General features: G+C 36.4%; 1 long non-coding RNA gene across 4 annotated transcripts in view; it reads right to left on the bottom strand.

Moving 5' to 3' along the window:
* The window catches only part of LOC103105971 (uncharacterized), a 116,379-nt gene that overhangs the window by 20,552 nt on the left and 79,573 nt on the right, over positions 1–16,254 (bottom strand). For all 4 annotated transcript variants that reach the window (XR_008916656.1, XR_008916655.1, XR_008916654.1 and 1 more), the window contains 2 exons: positions 8,534–8,656; positions 2,314–2,384 (listed from right to left, as the gene is read on the bottom strand). This is a non-coding gene — a long non-coding RNA (uncharacterized LOC103105971). The remainder of the gene's footprint in view (positions 1–2,313; positions 2,385–8,533; positions 8,657–16,254) is intronic.

Genomic DNA, 16,254 nt, shown 5'->3' with positions numbered 1-16,254 from the left:
TTTCCTTCCCATTGCATCTCCAATTCTTAGCACAGTTTAATACATTTGTCATTTTATAACAATAATTAACATTTAATAAGTGCTTACTGACTGATCAAACAGAGATCTTAAAGAATCTAGTCTCAAATAAAGAAATAAAACTAGCCATAAGGGAGCTACCAAAGAATGAGAGGAAGGATGCTTAGGCCTGATGTATCCACAGAAGTCTATCAAACTTTAAAGAATGATTAATTTCCACATTACACAAAATTTTCTCAAAAACAGAAAAAGAATTAACCTTTCCATATTCCTGTTATTAGACAATTATAGTCCTAATAGCAAAACAAGGAAAGATAAAGCAGAAAGAACTATGAAGCAATATCATTAATGAATATCAATTCAAAATTTTCAACAAAAACCACATGATAATTGTAATAGATACAGAAAAGGCCTTTGACATTTTATACTAAAAAATCTTATAAAGAAAAGGTATAGAAGCCCAAAGGAAATAGTTTTGAGTTCAAGTAGATTAAAATCCAATGTTTTCCCCTCAATATAAATATCAATGTTTATAAGTCTCTTCATATTGACATAATGAAAAGCACATTAAAAATTCAATACTTAAATGATTATATAGTAAGCAAACCCAAAAAAAGTGTTTTATGGGTAATACTACATAAAGGAGAGCAAACTATATTGAGTAAAAATGTGTCAAATCAGCAGAATTTGTTGAAGAAAACATTTTTGAGATGCTTGACAAAGGCATTTTGAGGTTTAGCCTTTTATCTGTCTACATTCCCAGCACTTCTCATTCTTTGACTGACAACTGACAACTTGGCTATACCCAACAGTCACCATTTAATAGACTGGTACTGAGATAAGAGTTATCCAGATGTTCCCATGGTGACCCCTAAGACATTTTGGTTTTATTTTCAGTGCAGAGGATAGAATGCCAGGCTTTTGGAGTTTAAATACAGCCTCATCTACTTCCTAGCTGTGTGATCTTAGACAAGTCATTTAACCTTGTTTGACTATATAAGAAACCATAAAATTCTTATGTGTTGTGAAGATTAAGTTTAACTCTCCCCTGATTGTGATGATTAAATTGTAGCTCCTGCCTATTTTTAGACTTAGTCACCAAAAGTGTAAATACTCTACTTAAAGTTGAGTGGGAAGATCTTCCCATTTTTAGATTTAATCACCAAAGGTATAAATACCCCATTCACACATGAATGGGGGAAGTCTGTGACCCACTTGTGCAATAGTGGGTGATGAATCAGAATCGACTGACTGCCTGCCTTCTGGGCAGTCCTAGAGCAGAGGATCAACTGTGATTGGTAGACGTAAAATTAGGGAAGACACAGGAAGTGATGCAAGAGAAAATGTCTTTAAAGGGGAGTGAATTTCCTGAAGGATTAATTTCTTCATGTTTTTGAGTTGAGGCTGGTGAAGAGGGTCAGAAGGATCTGCTGACTGGACCTGAAACCCTGTTCCTTTAGACTGACACGTGGTTAGTGAAAAGCTGACTCTCAATGGCTGGATATTCAGAAGAGACTAACCTCAGGAGAGACCTATCCTCTTGAGAGAGATTCCCTGCATCCCCAGGGCCTCAGCTACAAAGGCAGAGGCCCCTCCAGTTAAGAACTGACTCTCCCTGCCCAGGGGCCGGGAGTAAATTACTTGGTGTTTAGGCTAGATATCTTACCTTATTCTCTCTCTGATTTCTTGCTTGACTCTTTCTACATTTTGTAAATAAATTGTAAATAAAATCTCTTTGGAATTAAATTCCTGGTGACCACACTCTTAAATAATCAAGTCTAACACTCTTAAAATTAACCTTTTCCCCCTTATAGTCCCTTATTAAATATAGCTCTCTACTCTGACACCTAGCTACCCTTGTAAAGGCAAAATAGTTTATCCATGTAAAAATAAAACAAAACTCTCTATTCATGCTCTCTACCTCTTAGATTTTTCTCTTCATCTCAGAGAACACTATCTTGTTTATCATCAAATGGCAAGATAATGTCTGGCACAAAGAAGGGAATAAATGCTTACATCCCCAACCTTTCTACCATATTTTTAAAAATCATGAGTTCATTATTTTAGTTTTTTTTTCTTTAATATATATTCCATCTTCCTCCCCTAATTTTCCCACTACAATAAGCATTATTCTGATTTAACAATAAAAAAGTTAAAATCCACTGTCTCTTCCTCACTGAAAACAAAAACATTCATTACAGCTTCTCCTTGAGGACTGATCTCTGCATTTTCTCCTCATTGACATTTGAAAGTGACTGAGACTTATGTGGCAGGTGTATTAGTCAGCTCACCAACCTGAGAGCATATTTGTCTTCATTGCCCTTCAGACGGTCAAATCCCAGGACTGAATCTCTGCTCATATATTCCTAATGAATGCAAAAAAAAAAAATCATTCATTCAAAATATTCAGGGTTATGAAAATAAACTTCCCTAATATACACAAAAAGGGTCTTTTAGCAATATTACCTTTTTATTCCCCCCAACCCCCCAACTAAATATTTGCACTACAGATTAATTAGCTAAAAATACACATGATAATATGGACCATATTTTTAATCACATCCTTCAGCTGTAGAATTTTTTAGTTTTGAATTTAGAGAATATTTTAATTACACACTATGATAATTAATAAGGAAAAAGCCTAAGAGCTCCCAATGTTAATCTAGGGTTCCTTGCTAAATATATACCATTTTGAATGACAGGTCAGTTTCTCTTACAATCTCACCTACCCTTCGGTTAATACCATCGACAATGAAGTTTGAATTAATTTTCGGAAATTCATTGAGGTATAATGTCAACTAACAAAATGAAGATGTAGTATGTTATTAGTTAGATACCTTTTTTAGAAATTAGTCTTGACTTCAAATATTTTTAAATTTTGGATCCACTTATTTTTTTGCTTAATATTTTAAATTTAGCACATAACATTTTAGTATTAACATACATTTTAATATGTTCCTGGAAACATAATATCTACTAGGGGGAATCAAATAATCTTCCTCTTTTCCCAGGTGTACTGATTTCCATTTTCTAGATTTTCACAGAATCATAGATTCTCATATGGGAGGGAACTCAGGGTCCAACCCTTATCTGAATGAGAATTCCCTTTACAATATATTTCTTATTTCCAAATAAATTATTTGACTTTTTTTCCAGCCTGGTCTCCCTATCTTGTCCAGACTGGTAATTAATCAACCTTTTATAACTCTAATCTCCATACAGGTTGACATGGAAGCTTAACCTGTTCTATTCACCCATCCTTAGGCCACCTTGACCTTCTACTCCTGGGGGCTCATCATATTAATTCCCACATTAATGAGAACACCCAAGTTTTAGCTCAGAACTCTCAAGCAATTCAGACAGACAACTTCCCTAGACTAGAGACTATATACCACACCAGGCATATTTGACTTTTAATTAAGAGACTTTGCAAATTTAGCCCTTCAGTGACATAGAATAAAAAATATATAAGACAAAGATGAGTCCTACTATAGGGCAAGTAGAGTGAAAATTTGGCGATCTTTCTATTATTATGGTCCTAAAGGAGATATTCTGCCTTAAATTAGTTCTCTAATGACCCTTAATTAGCTATGTTTCAACTTAATTAGGACAGATGAGAGGAGGAGTGATGAGAAGTTGTAGTGTTGATTCTCTAAGGTATTTATACTCCACACCATTATTGGTATGACATAAAGCCTCAAAAGACAATCTCTTCCCTTGGACCTCCTAAGTACAAGATTGCTAGATTGAAAAACAATAAATATTCTTAGCAAGGAGTATATTTCTTCAGAATCGAAAATATAAATTTTAATAGCAAAATAAGAATTGTTTGGTTCGTTTATTTCTTTTCTGCCATAGGAGATATTTCATTGGTATTTTCATTGTTTTGCGGACATTTAGATATCTAAGAATTGGGTGGGGGTTTTCTTCCCTTTGGCACAAATCAGTAAAATATAGTCTCACATTTATGTAGACCCTTAGGGTTTACAAAGCACTTTATCTCATTATCTCATTTGCTCCTCACTACAGCCCTTTTGAGTTTTGTCATATTATTATCCCTCTGAGAATGAGGTTCAAAAACATGCCTTTATTTGTCTAGGGTTATGCCAGGCAGAATTCAAGCCAGGTTTTCCTAGCTCCACATTTGGGTCTCTATTGACCACACTATGCTTTCAGAGGCTTCCTACTTGACCTTCTGTCTCTGATTATTCAGTGGAAGTCAAAGTAAAGGAATGTTGCCAGTGACTTAGCTACTCTTCTTTTCCTTTTGAGGTCCAACAATTACTATTTTTATCTCACATCGCACACATGTTTAACAAAGGCACGGCCGTCCTTGGGCTGCCACAGATTTCACCTTCAACTACAAGATGAAGTTATAACAGATACATTTCAATAGCTTCCTTCCCCGATTTGTATGCCACTGCTACCAGCAGAATGCATGGCACATTCCCAACATTGCTTCCATTTGTCAGTCTTTTGTTCTTTTAAGAAAATAAAACCCAGTATTAAAAGTACCAAATACTTTCATTTTTATTCATTGTTATTAAGCATGCAGTTTCCTTAAAACCATACATTTGTATATAAATAGTCTTTCTGGCACTCAATATTTAATAGATTTTTATTGAAAATGACAAATTGATATGCATTTTAGCCACAGGAAACTTTAATATTTCAATAGCACTAATAGTCAATTAATCAATCTACTAGCATTTCATAAGCATATATTATGTGGTAGGCACCATATGAAGCTCTGGTATTCAAAGAAAGGGAAAATCAGTCCCTGTCCTCAATGAGTTCAGGGTCTAATGAAAGAGGCAATATACAAACAACTATGTACAAATAAGAGGCACTAAGATTAAAGAAGACCATGAAAAGTTGTTTGGTTTTTTTTTTTGGCAGAATGAAGAACTTAAGCCAAGACTTGAATGAAAGCAGGGATGATGGGAGACAAAGATAAAGAGGGAGAGTGTTCCAAGTCCAGGGGGCAACAAATGAAAATGCTTAGAATCAAGAGATACCGTGCCACATTCGAGGAACTGCAAGGAAGCCCGTGTCAATGGATCACAGAATACAGAGAGGAGAGTAAAGGGTAAGAAGGCTGGAGTAGTAGAAAGGGGCCCAGGTTATAAGGGGCTTTAATCCAGAGGATATTATAGTTGATCCTGGAGGTAACAGGGAATGACTGGAGTTCATTGACTAGGGGAGTGAATATGGTCAGACTTGTGTTTAGAAGGATCAATTGGACTTCTAAGTAGAGGATGAACTGGGGAGGAGAGACTTGAGTTAGGGAGACTTTTGCAATAGTATATATGTGAGGTAACAGTGGTGGTAGTCTCAGAGGAGAGAAGGAAGCATATAAAGGAAATATTGGGAACATAAAATTGACTGGACTTGATATTGACTAAATATGGAGCCAAGTAGAGACTCACTGGTGGCACTTAGATGACTGGTGGATGGTAGACCCAGAAGACTAATAAGCAGTTAGAGAAGCAAAACAAGCCAGAGGTCAGAAGAGAGGTTGGGGCTAGATAAGTAGTCTGAGAATCATAAATATGATGTTTGAGAAGGCCTATTTTTAGAGGGTTGTGACCAAATAAAGATACAAAAAAAGGAGACAACGGAATTAGAAAGCTAGAATGTGAACAAAGAGCAGAGTCAGAAAAACTAGGAAGAAGAGAATATCAAGAAGAGGTGATTGAAAATGTCAGACCTCAGAGGTCAAGAAGTACGAGAATTTGGAAAAGTTAATTAACTTGTCATTGAGATCAAAAGGCTTACAAGAGAGCTCAACTCTACATCCTAATCCCCATTTCCTTCCAGTTACATAGATATTTGAAATCTGAATGTTCCCTGGCTGCAATTTTAGCAGCACAACAGTGCTCTATAATTCTGAGCCAGAGAATTGAGAAACAGGGAACAAGGCAGAAAACCTTGTGTGGGGGTCTGTGTGGCACTCTAATACACCTAGACTAGAGTCCAGCATCCATTTGGAGCCTGTTCTGTTCCTCCCAAAGTCCCTTGAAACAGAGACCTAGGTTGGTGAACAATTAATTGTCTAGTATAGGAGGAAACTGAGACACTGAGATCCAGCACCCAGGATAACTACCATCACTAGTGAGGGAGTCAGAAAGCTAGCAATGGAAGAAAATGAGGAGAATGACTGAAAATACCTAATACCTCAAGAGGAGAAACTTAAAGACCTTGTGCATGATCAGAAAAAAAAAAAGATGGAGCAGCAGAAGGAAATATGGTCTCCAGGTATAAAAAAAGGAGTTCAGTATGCTTAAAGGGTTACAAAATTTTGCACTAGGTTTGTATCCCAAAGAGATCAAAGAAGAAAAAAGGATCGATATGCACAAAAATATTTATGGTGGCTCTTTTTGTAGTGACAAAGAACTGGAAATTGTGAGGATGTCCAACAGTTGAGGAATGGTTGACAAGTTGTGGTATAAGATTGTGATGGAATACAATTGTGCTATAAGAATTGATAAGCAGGATGCTTTTTTAAAAATCCTGGGAAGACTTATAGGAACTGAAGCAAAGTAAAGTGAATAGAACCAGGAGAATCACAATAGCAGTGAGGTGAAAGTGACTCCTATGTTCTCTCAGGAAGAAGAAAGCTTGAAGGGGAGTGGGGGGAGGAAGAGGAGGGAAATATTTAAAAATCTGGGGAATAAAAAAAAAAGGAGGCCTTGTCTTAGTGGGGAAAGAGGTTGCTACTGATGAACAATTCTAAGGGTACAAAGAGATGTTCTGTAAAGAGAGAGGGTAAACTTATGCCAGGAATTGTCTGCTAGGATTTGGTGTTTGGGGGCACAACTTGTCCTATCAGATCCTGGAAGCAATTTAAATTGCTGGAGTTTAATGGCATGGCATAGACAAGATAAACCTAATCTTTAATCACTTAATTTCTACAAATTGCTCTCTTATTTACAAATAAATTTGCATTTTTCCTATCCTCAAAAAACTCACTTGAGGAGGCAGCTGGGTAGCCCAGTGGATAGAGAGCCAGGCCTAGAGACAGAAAGTCCTGGGTTCAAATCTGGCCTTGGACACTTCCTAGCTGTGTGACCCTGGGCAAGTCACTTAACCCCCATTGCCTAGCCCTTACCATCCTTCTGCCTTGGAACCAATACACAGTATTGATTCTAAGATGGAAGGTAAGGGTTTAAAAAAAAACTCACTTGATCTACAAATTCTCATTAGCTATTGACCTATATGTCTCATATCTCATACCTTCCATGGCTAAGCTCCTTGATATTCAGCACTCGTGGCTAGATTGTACCAATGTAATAAAAGTGACAGTATTGCCAATTTTAATGCCGTATTAATCAAATTGTCAAGGGGATACTTTACAGATTTTAATAACAAATTTCATTAAAAAAACCCAAAATACTAAGAATATCAAGGGAAATGAAATAGGAATGAAGGAGGAATAGCACTTCAAGAACTCAAATAACATCATAAAGCAAAAGTTCTCAAAACCATCTGGTTTTAGTTTAAAAATATAGGTAAGTTGGGGGCAGCTGGGTGGCTCAGTGGATTGAGAGCCAGGCCTAGAGATGGGAAGTCCTAGGTTCAAATCTGGCCTCAGACACTTCCCAGCTGTGTGACCCTGGGCAAGTCACTTGACCCCCATTGCCTACCACTTACCTTACCACTCTTCTGCCCTAGAGCCAATACATAGTATTGACTCCAAGATGGAAGGTAAGGGTTTATATAAAAAAAGAATATATAGATAAATCAATGAAACAGACTAGAGAAAGAGGATACAAAATCAAATTCAGTAATCCAGAATTTGATAAAGTAGAAAACACAAATCACCTGGGAAAGGATTCTCTATTTACTTTTAAAAAAAAACTACTGGGAAAACTGGAAAGTAATTCAGCTGAAATTAGGCTTAAGAATTCTAAAGTATTAACAATCACATAAAAGAATGCTCCAAATCATCAACAAGAGAAATGCAAGTCAAAGCAAGGTAGAAATCTGACAGAAGTGAGAAAAAATGGCACTAGTCAGTTTTGGAAGGGTTGTGGGATAAGCACATTAATTCATTGTTGGTTGTGAATTGGTACAACCATCTAGACAGTAATTTGGAATTATATAAAGTGACTAAAATGTCTATACTCTTTGACCCAGAGATTACTTTACTGGGTTTATAACCCAAGCATCAAGACAAAAATCTTTACACCAAAATATTTATAGTGGCATTTTGGTGATAGTAATTACAAAGTAGATGCCCATCAATTGGGAAATGGCTCAACAGTTATAAGACTATACTAAAAATCTTACTGTGCTATAATAAATGACAAAAAAAATAACAAGAGCATAGGAAGATCTATATAAACTTATGCATAGTGAAATAAGTAGAGCAAAGAAAAAATCTGCATATTGACTACAACAATGTAACCTGAAGTAACAATAAAAAAGCAAAAGTGAATGAAAAATCAAAAATGAAATTGTAGAAGATCAAGCAAGGCTAAAGAAAAGATGTGAGAGGACACTCCCAACTCACCTCTTTGTAGAGGTCAAAGGTCCACAAATGTTGCACATATATTCAGATATCTTTCAGTATGTTAACTTTTTTCCTCTTCTTTTCTTGTTTTTTAACAACTGCTTTTTATTATATGTAATGGCCCTCTGGGAGGAGAAAGGGGAGAGATAAATGGGAAAATTATTATGATTTGAAAAACAAAAGAAATCAAGAAAAGCTCCTTTAAAACGAAAGGGCACCAAATACACAAGAGAGTTCATTAATAACTCTGGAAAGCAGTTTTCATTGAATGGTGAAATTAGAAATCATATTGCAAAGAGTTAAGATGAGAGTAAGAGGAAAGGAAGTGGAAGCATCTATTATAGACAGCCTTTTTCAGGAGTTTAGCCATGAAAGAGAAGGGATGACTAGATAAAGTGAAGAGGGTTTTTTTTGAGGATAAAGGAGATATGGGTGCATTTGTAGACAAGGGGTAATTGAAGATTAGGCTTACCTTGCCTATGCCATTCTATCACATTTCAGGTACCCTCTTCTCACATGGGCTATAAAAAACTGACTCCTGGTCTTTCTTTGCCCCCATCCAGGTACCCTCCACTACCACCCCATTCCCTTTCCAGTCTGATATCCTAGAACAACTCCATCAAAGGAAAAATTCCCTATGGATGACAATAATCTACCAGAATTCACTTATATACCTCTCATAATCTACCCAACCCCAGTGATTTTGAACACCTGTTTACCATCATTGAACTACCATTCTCCATCCCCAATGATTGCTCCCTTATTCTCACACCTCATAACCCATCCCTCCCCATCTCCCACTTGAACACCTCCCAAATTATAGAAGGAGAATGCCTGCTCCACAGGTAACAAACTAATTTTCATATTGAGCTTTTTTTCTTTAATGCTCCTTCATTCTGCTACACTCACAGAGATCAGTCTCCCTCCCAATAACACAGTTCCCTGGTTACCATTTCAGTCACTGGTTGTATTTTCACTCATAACTTTCAACTTACTGGTTACCCTAGGGGAGTTATATTACTTCTTGCTTCCCCATTGCTACTTCTGGGCTCTTCTACCAATCTCACTGGACAAGCTTTGCTGCATTGAGGCTCATTAAGTTCATACTTATCACCCAATTAAGAATCTGTTCACTGTTGTCCACAGATATTCAGGACACTCTTTGCCTCCTCAACGAGTTTAATGCCTGCCTCACAATTTTTCACTTGTCCTCAATTCCTATTCTTGTACAGGGACTTCAGCATGCATATTGATAATCACTCAATTACCTAAATATCCCCATTTCTCAACTTATTCATTTCTTATAACTTATTCCTCCACTCTACCAAAGCTATGCCCAAAGACGCTCATATCCACAGGTGTGTCATATCTATTCTTGAACTCTGAAATTCCTTTATTTGATGAAAATCTGTTGTGATTTGGCTTCATTCTGCCTTGCAACTCCACATCCCTTTCTGCATCTTCACTACTACCTTAAATCCCCTCAACTCCATAGTTTTTCCTTAGGCCATTACCCCAGTAGTAGCTTCCCCATCTTGATCCTTTAGAAAATCAGTTCAGTTGTATGTAGTTCTCTTTTTTTTTGTTTGTTTCTTCATCATATCACCAATCTTGCCTATCAAACCCCAGCCTTGGATTACTCCCACCATTTGCTGCCTTCCCTCCTAACATGCAGCTGGACAAAGCTAGAGAAAATCAAGAAACCATATTGATTGGGTCTACTAAAATTTTATGTTATACAGTTTTTACTGGGCCTTCATTGTTGCAAGACAATCCTTTTAAACCTCCCTACCCTAATTGAGTCACTATCTCATTCATGACTGCAAATTTTTCCAAGCTTTCTTCATCCCTCCTTAAGCCTCTCATGGCTTCTCCTTCCTTTACCCTCTAAGCTCAGAGAGAACCTTGCCTCATAAATTACTGAAAAATCAAGGTCATTGCCAAGAGCTCTCTCCTTCTTTTCTCCTCTTCCTTATCTCATTACCCAAAATACTTCTGCCAATATTGCTTTTCTTTACCCCATCTCACATGAAAAGTCAGCACTTCTTATCAAAGCAAAACTAATAAAAAACACAACTGGTCCCATTCCATCCCATCTTCTCCAGTAGATTGTGCTTCCTCTATAATCTCTACTCTCTCACTAATTGTACATACGCACCCCTACAAAGACAAAAAAGAAATAGAAAGTTATGGTTTGGGTCTTTATTAAATGATGCTTTCTCTCAAAGAGGTACTTTAATACAGAACCCCAGATTCTTAATTGTAAGAAATTCTAATGGCCATAGAGTCTAATTAATATTAAAGGATGACAAGTGGTCATCTACCCTTTGCTTGAGGATGAACCTACCATCACCAGAGCCAGTCCTTTCCTTTTTTACGTAGCTCTAATTTTTTAAGAAATTTTTCCCTTCTCTCAAAACTAAATTTTACCTTTAATTCTCACACATTGTTCCTAAGTCTGCCCTGTGAGTCATGAAGGTAAAGTCTAATCCCTCTTCATCTTCAAATACTTGAAAGTTATTTTTTTCTAGACAGGATTTCTAGGGGTAATTCAGAGGCTGTTTGGTGCATTTCTTCTGGAGAGGACAGCTCAGATCTTAGGCAGTCACTTGAGGAAAAACAGGATGGGAAACATGAATCATCTTCCCCTGAGAAGGGGCCTCTAGCATCCTGGGACCTTTGAGTATAAGGTCTTGACAGCTCCAGAGAATCAATGAGCTAGGAAAGCATCCCTCTAATAATACTCTTACTTTCCCTACCCTCATCTTCATCTTCATCCTCTAAAATTTGTCATAATTCCTGGTTACAGCATTGTTTGGGAGGAAAATTTAGTGTGGGTGGCCCTGGCCTCCCTCTATACCAGCTGTCAGAGTCAGAATTGGGGGTTGGGGGAAGCAGCGAAACTGATCCCCAGTGGGCATTTCTGATGGGTGTATAATAGACTGTGGAGCAGAAGAGATTAGTGAGAGGAAGAAGTTAGCAGTTCCTGGCACAGAGCACCCAGCTTGCAGAGGTTGGATACAAACAGATGGGGATGGATGGTAGAGGAGGTGCCAGGGGGATACATAAGCATCAATTTGGCAAATAGTGTAAATGGATGGGGAGAGAGGCAGAAGACAGAATGTAAAAGATCCAGGTACTGGAATGGCAACTAGAATGATGGCTTCCTGATACAGGATGGATTGAAGCAGAGAGAAACAGCCAGAAATAGAATGGAAGTGATATCTCTGGAGAGGATTCTGCATGGCTGACAGCAAGAAGAGAAAGAAGCAAAACATTTCTATCAAAGCAATTTTCAGCTCTACTCAGTAGGCTACTCAAAACACATGTCTATCTATCTGTAAAATTATTTCTCTTCTACAAGAGCTATCTATTTTTTTATGGGAAAATTAATGAGATCACAAATACAGAAAAGAATTCTAGGGGTAGCTAAGAACCTGTGGGTCCTTGATTCCAACTCACTGAACCCTGGCATTAGAAGCTGAGAAAGAGTCTCAATTCCACAGATACTTAGCTTCATATGTAAAAGTAGCAGATAGCTGGAGGCTGATGACCTAAGGAACTAGATAGTAACTTTTCTGTGTATGTGGAGAGTGGGGATGGGGGATAGTAAGGTGGATCATGAGACCTTGGAAACCCAAGTTGCATGAAGTGACAAACAGAAATATGTGTTATATGATAATATAATATGTATAATCTATATCAAATTATAAGCTTTGGGGGGGTAGGGATAAAGGTGGAAGGGAGGGACGAAAAGAAAGAATGAGACATAGATTTTTGGACAAAGTTAATGTGATAATCTGTTTCTCTTGGATAAGCACATTTATCATAAATTATTACAAATTTATAACAAATAATATATATTATGTTATTACTATGTTATATGTTACATTATATTTATATTTTTAAAATTAAAAATAGTTTTTAAAAAAGAACACTGGGCTTGGAACCAGGAGATCTAAATTCAAATCCTAATATCAAATCAAATCAGCTGTGCAGTGGGCCTAGTCAACATAGTTTCATGATTTTCTCCAGGTTAATTTAGTAGCACATGAGTGGAAATGAGGACAGTAGAGGACTGACCCAAGACTGAGGTTTGGCCAGACCAAATCAGGGATAGGATAAGGGGGCAAGACACTCAAGAGGATAGTGTAGAGTTCAACTGGTTCACCATAGGGTCAATATGGAGAAGTGGGGAGATTGCTAGCTTATTAATTGTAAAATGAGGATAATATTTGCGTTATCTAACCCACTGGATAGTAGTTACTAGGAAAACATTTTATAAATCTCAAAGAACTATAAAGGAATTTTTTCACTATAAAGAACTATAAAGGAATTTATTAATGTTCTCTTTTTCCCACTTCCATGGAAATAAAATGTTTAGCATTTGTTTTCTAATAATTTAAGTTCCCCATTTCCTTGAGACAGTAAGCAATTTGCTATTTGTTAGATATATGTTATAATAGAAAACATCTTTCCATATTTGTCATGTTGAGGAAGAAGATGCATTAAAAAAGCCATGGGAAAAAAATAAAGAATGGTCCACTCTGATCTACATTCAGAATCTATACTTTCTCTGGAGGTAGAGAGCATTTTTTCTTCATAAGTCTTTTGGGATTGTCTTGGATCATTGCTGAGAGTAGCTAAGTCCTTCACAAGTGCTGATAGCACATTATTGCTGTTGCTATGTATTATGTGCTCCTTGTTCTGCTCCCATTAATCTGTATCAGTTTATGTAAGTTGTTTCTGGTTTCTCTGAAACCTTCCTCTTCATTATTTCTTATAACACAATAGTATTCCATTACAATCATATACTACAACTTTTTCAGCTATTCCTCATTTGATGGGCATCTAATCCTTTGCCACCACAAAAAGAGCTGCTATAAATATTTTTGCATCAATAGATCTTTCCCTACCACTACCACCACCACTACTTTTCTATTTCTATGGGAAACAAACCTAGTAGTGGTATTGCTAGATCAAAGGGTATACACAGTTTTATAACCCTTTGGGCATAGATCTAAACTGCTTTTCAGAATAGCTGAAACAGTTCTAAATTCAATCAATAATGTATTAGTGTCCCAGCTTTCTCACAACCCCTCCAACATTTATCATTTTCCTTTTCTGTCATATTAGCCAGACTGTTGCTTTATTTTATGAATCAGACTATTTTTTCATGACTTCAGATAGCTTTAATTTTGTCATCTGAAAATTGCCGATTCATATCTTTTGATCATTTATCAATTGGAGAATGAATTGTATTCTTATAAATTTCACTCATTTCACTATATATTTGAGAAATGAAGTCTTTGTCTGAGATGCTTGCTAAAAATTTTTTCCCCAAGTTTTCTATTTTCCTTCTAGTCTTGATTGCATTAATTTTGTTTGTGCAAAAACTTCTTAATGTATCCAAAATAATCTCATTTTATATATCACAATGGTCTCTCTCTCATTTCATCATAAATTCTTCCTTTATCCATAGATATAATGGGTAAACTATTCCATGCTTCTCTGATTTGCTTAAATCATGTATCCATTTCAAGATTATCTTGGTATATGGTGTGAGATGTTAGTCCATGCCTAGTTTCTGCCAAACTGCTTTCCAGTTTTTCCAGCTTTTGTAAAATAGTAAGTTCTTATTGCATGAATTTGGGTCTTTGAATTTATCAAAAACTAGATTACTGTGGTCATTTTATATTGCATATTATGTATTTATTCTATTCCATTGGTCCAATATTCTATTTCTTAGCCAGTACCAGATTATTTTATTATTATTTTATTGTACAATTTGTGATTTGGTATCGATAGGCCACCTTTCTTAACATTTTTTCATTAATTTACTTGATATTCTTGACCTTTAGTTCTTCTAGATTGGCATTATTTTATTTAATATTAAGATTCTTATAGCTATGAAATAATTTTGGTAGTTTTATTGGTAAGGAAGTAACTAGGAAGTTTAGTTCAAGTAGAATTGGCATTTTATGATCATGTTGGTTCAGCTCACCCAACAAACCACTTGTGTTTTTCCAATATTTTAGAACTGACTTTGTGTGAAGAGTGTTTTGTATTTGTGTTTAAATAGTTCTTGAGTTTGTCTTGGCAGGAAAATCTCTAGGTTCACCATTCTTTTTATTTATGTATGCTGCCCAGGTTCACTCCTATAGTGAGATCAATATCTATGGCATGGCTACCATTTGATTCATCTTCCCATCAGATGATAGACCCTCAGGTCTGGGGTAGGAGAAGAGGAAAGATGTGAGGGATGAGGTAAGGGAAGAATAAAATCTAAAAATTGGAACTGCAAAGATTTAAATTTATTCATTATTTCCTATTTTTAAAATTTGAACTTAATTTTAATTTTTAGTTTCAATTTTGATCATCCATGAACATTAAGATGTATATATACATATGTAAAATCCATGTATATATAATATATAAACATCAGGGACAGAAATGCATAAACAGATAATCATGTTCAGGTATTTTAATTCAGTTCAATATGTATTTATTAAGGGCACTAAACTTGTCCCCAGGAATTCAAAAGCATAGTGTAACAAAACAGAAATAGTCTCTCCTCAGGGAACTTATATTTTTTTTTGAGGGGTGGATCAAATGTATACAGTAGGGGGCAGCTGGGTGGCTCAGTGACTTGAGAGACAGGCCCAGAGATGGAAGGTCCTGGGTTCAAACCTGACCTCAGACACTTCATAGCTGTGTGACCCTGGGCAAGTCACTTAACCCCCATTGCCTAGCCCTTACCACTCTTCTGCCTTGGAGCCAATATGCAGTATTGATTCTAAGACAGAAGGTAAGGATTTATTTTTTTTAATATATACAGTAAATGTAATATAATCCAATTTACATATACTTTATTGTTGGTGAGAATCTTTAATGTGGTTCCACTTAAGTCATATTAAAGATCTGGCAGTTTAAAAATATTACACAGATTTTGTCATTTACATTTTATAAATATTTTTGTCTATACTTCTCAGGCAGCAGACAGAGCCATGATTAGGAATGTTTGTGCTGGGTCAAGAGACCCTAAAGGCACCCTGGAATAAGTTAAGGGAATGAAGGTATCTGACACTGCCCCACTGGGGGAAAGGTACAGATCTGGTAGAGCAGCATAAGCTATTGCTCTATGTCAGCAGTTAGAGGATAGGCAGCCGTGCGGAGAGAGATGAGGACATTGATTCTTACTAACTAGGTGTTCAATTATTTGTCTTTTGTCTCTATTCAACTCGAGGACAGCAAATGCTGTCAGTGCTCTCTACATTTGGTACCCTGGGACAAAGCCTGGTCACCTTGCCCTAATTCTGTTCTAGCAGCAGAATAGAAATAATTAGAGCCACACAAACCAGTCACACTTAGCTGAAGATAAATAAATTCTCTAGGGCTTTTTTTTTGCATTTCTAATCTGGCCTTTCCAACAGTAATTAATCTTTACATTTAACATCACTCTAGTAGACCAATTCTCTTCAAGGTTAACAATGACTTCATAATTGTTAAATCCAATAACTTTTTCTAAATCTTTTTCATTCTCAGCCTCTCTTCAGCTTGTACCACTGTTAAATACCCCTTCCTCCTTGATACTCTCTCCTCCCTTCACTTTTGTGATATTACTTTCTCCCAGGTCTCCTCCTATCTGTCTTTCTAGTCTTTCTCAGTCTCCTTTGCAGGATCATCAGCAGTGTGACAGCTTCTCAATATATTAAAAAAAA

The sequence above is a fragment of the Monodelphis domestica genome, chromosome 2 (assembly GCF_027887165.1).
Source record: "Monodelphis domestica isolate mMonDom1 chromosome 2, mMonDom1.pri, whole genome shotgun sequence".
NCBI classification, from domain to species: domain Eukaryota; kingdom Metazoa; phylum Chordata; class Mammalia; order Didelphimorphia; family Didelphidae; genus Monodelphis; species Monodelphis domestica.
Note: the sequence above shows the minus strand (reverse complement) of the source record. Positions and strands in the feature narration are given on the sequence as shown.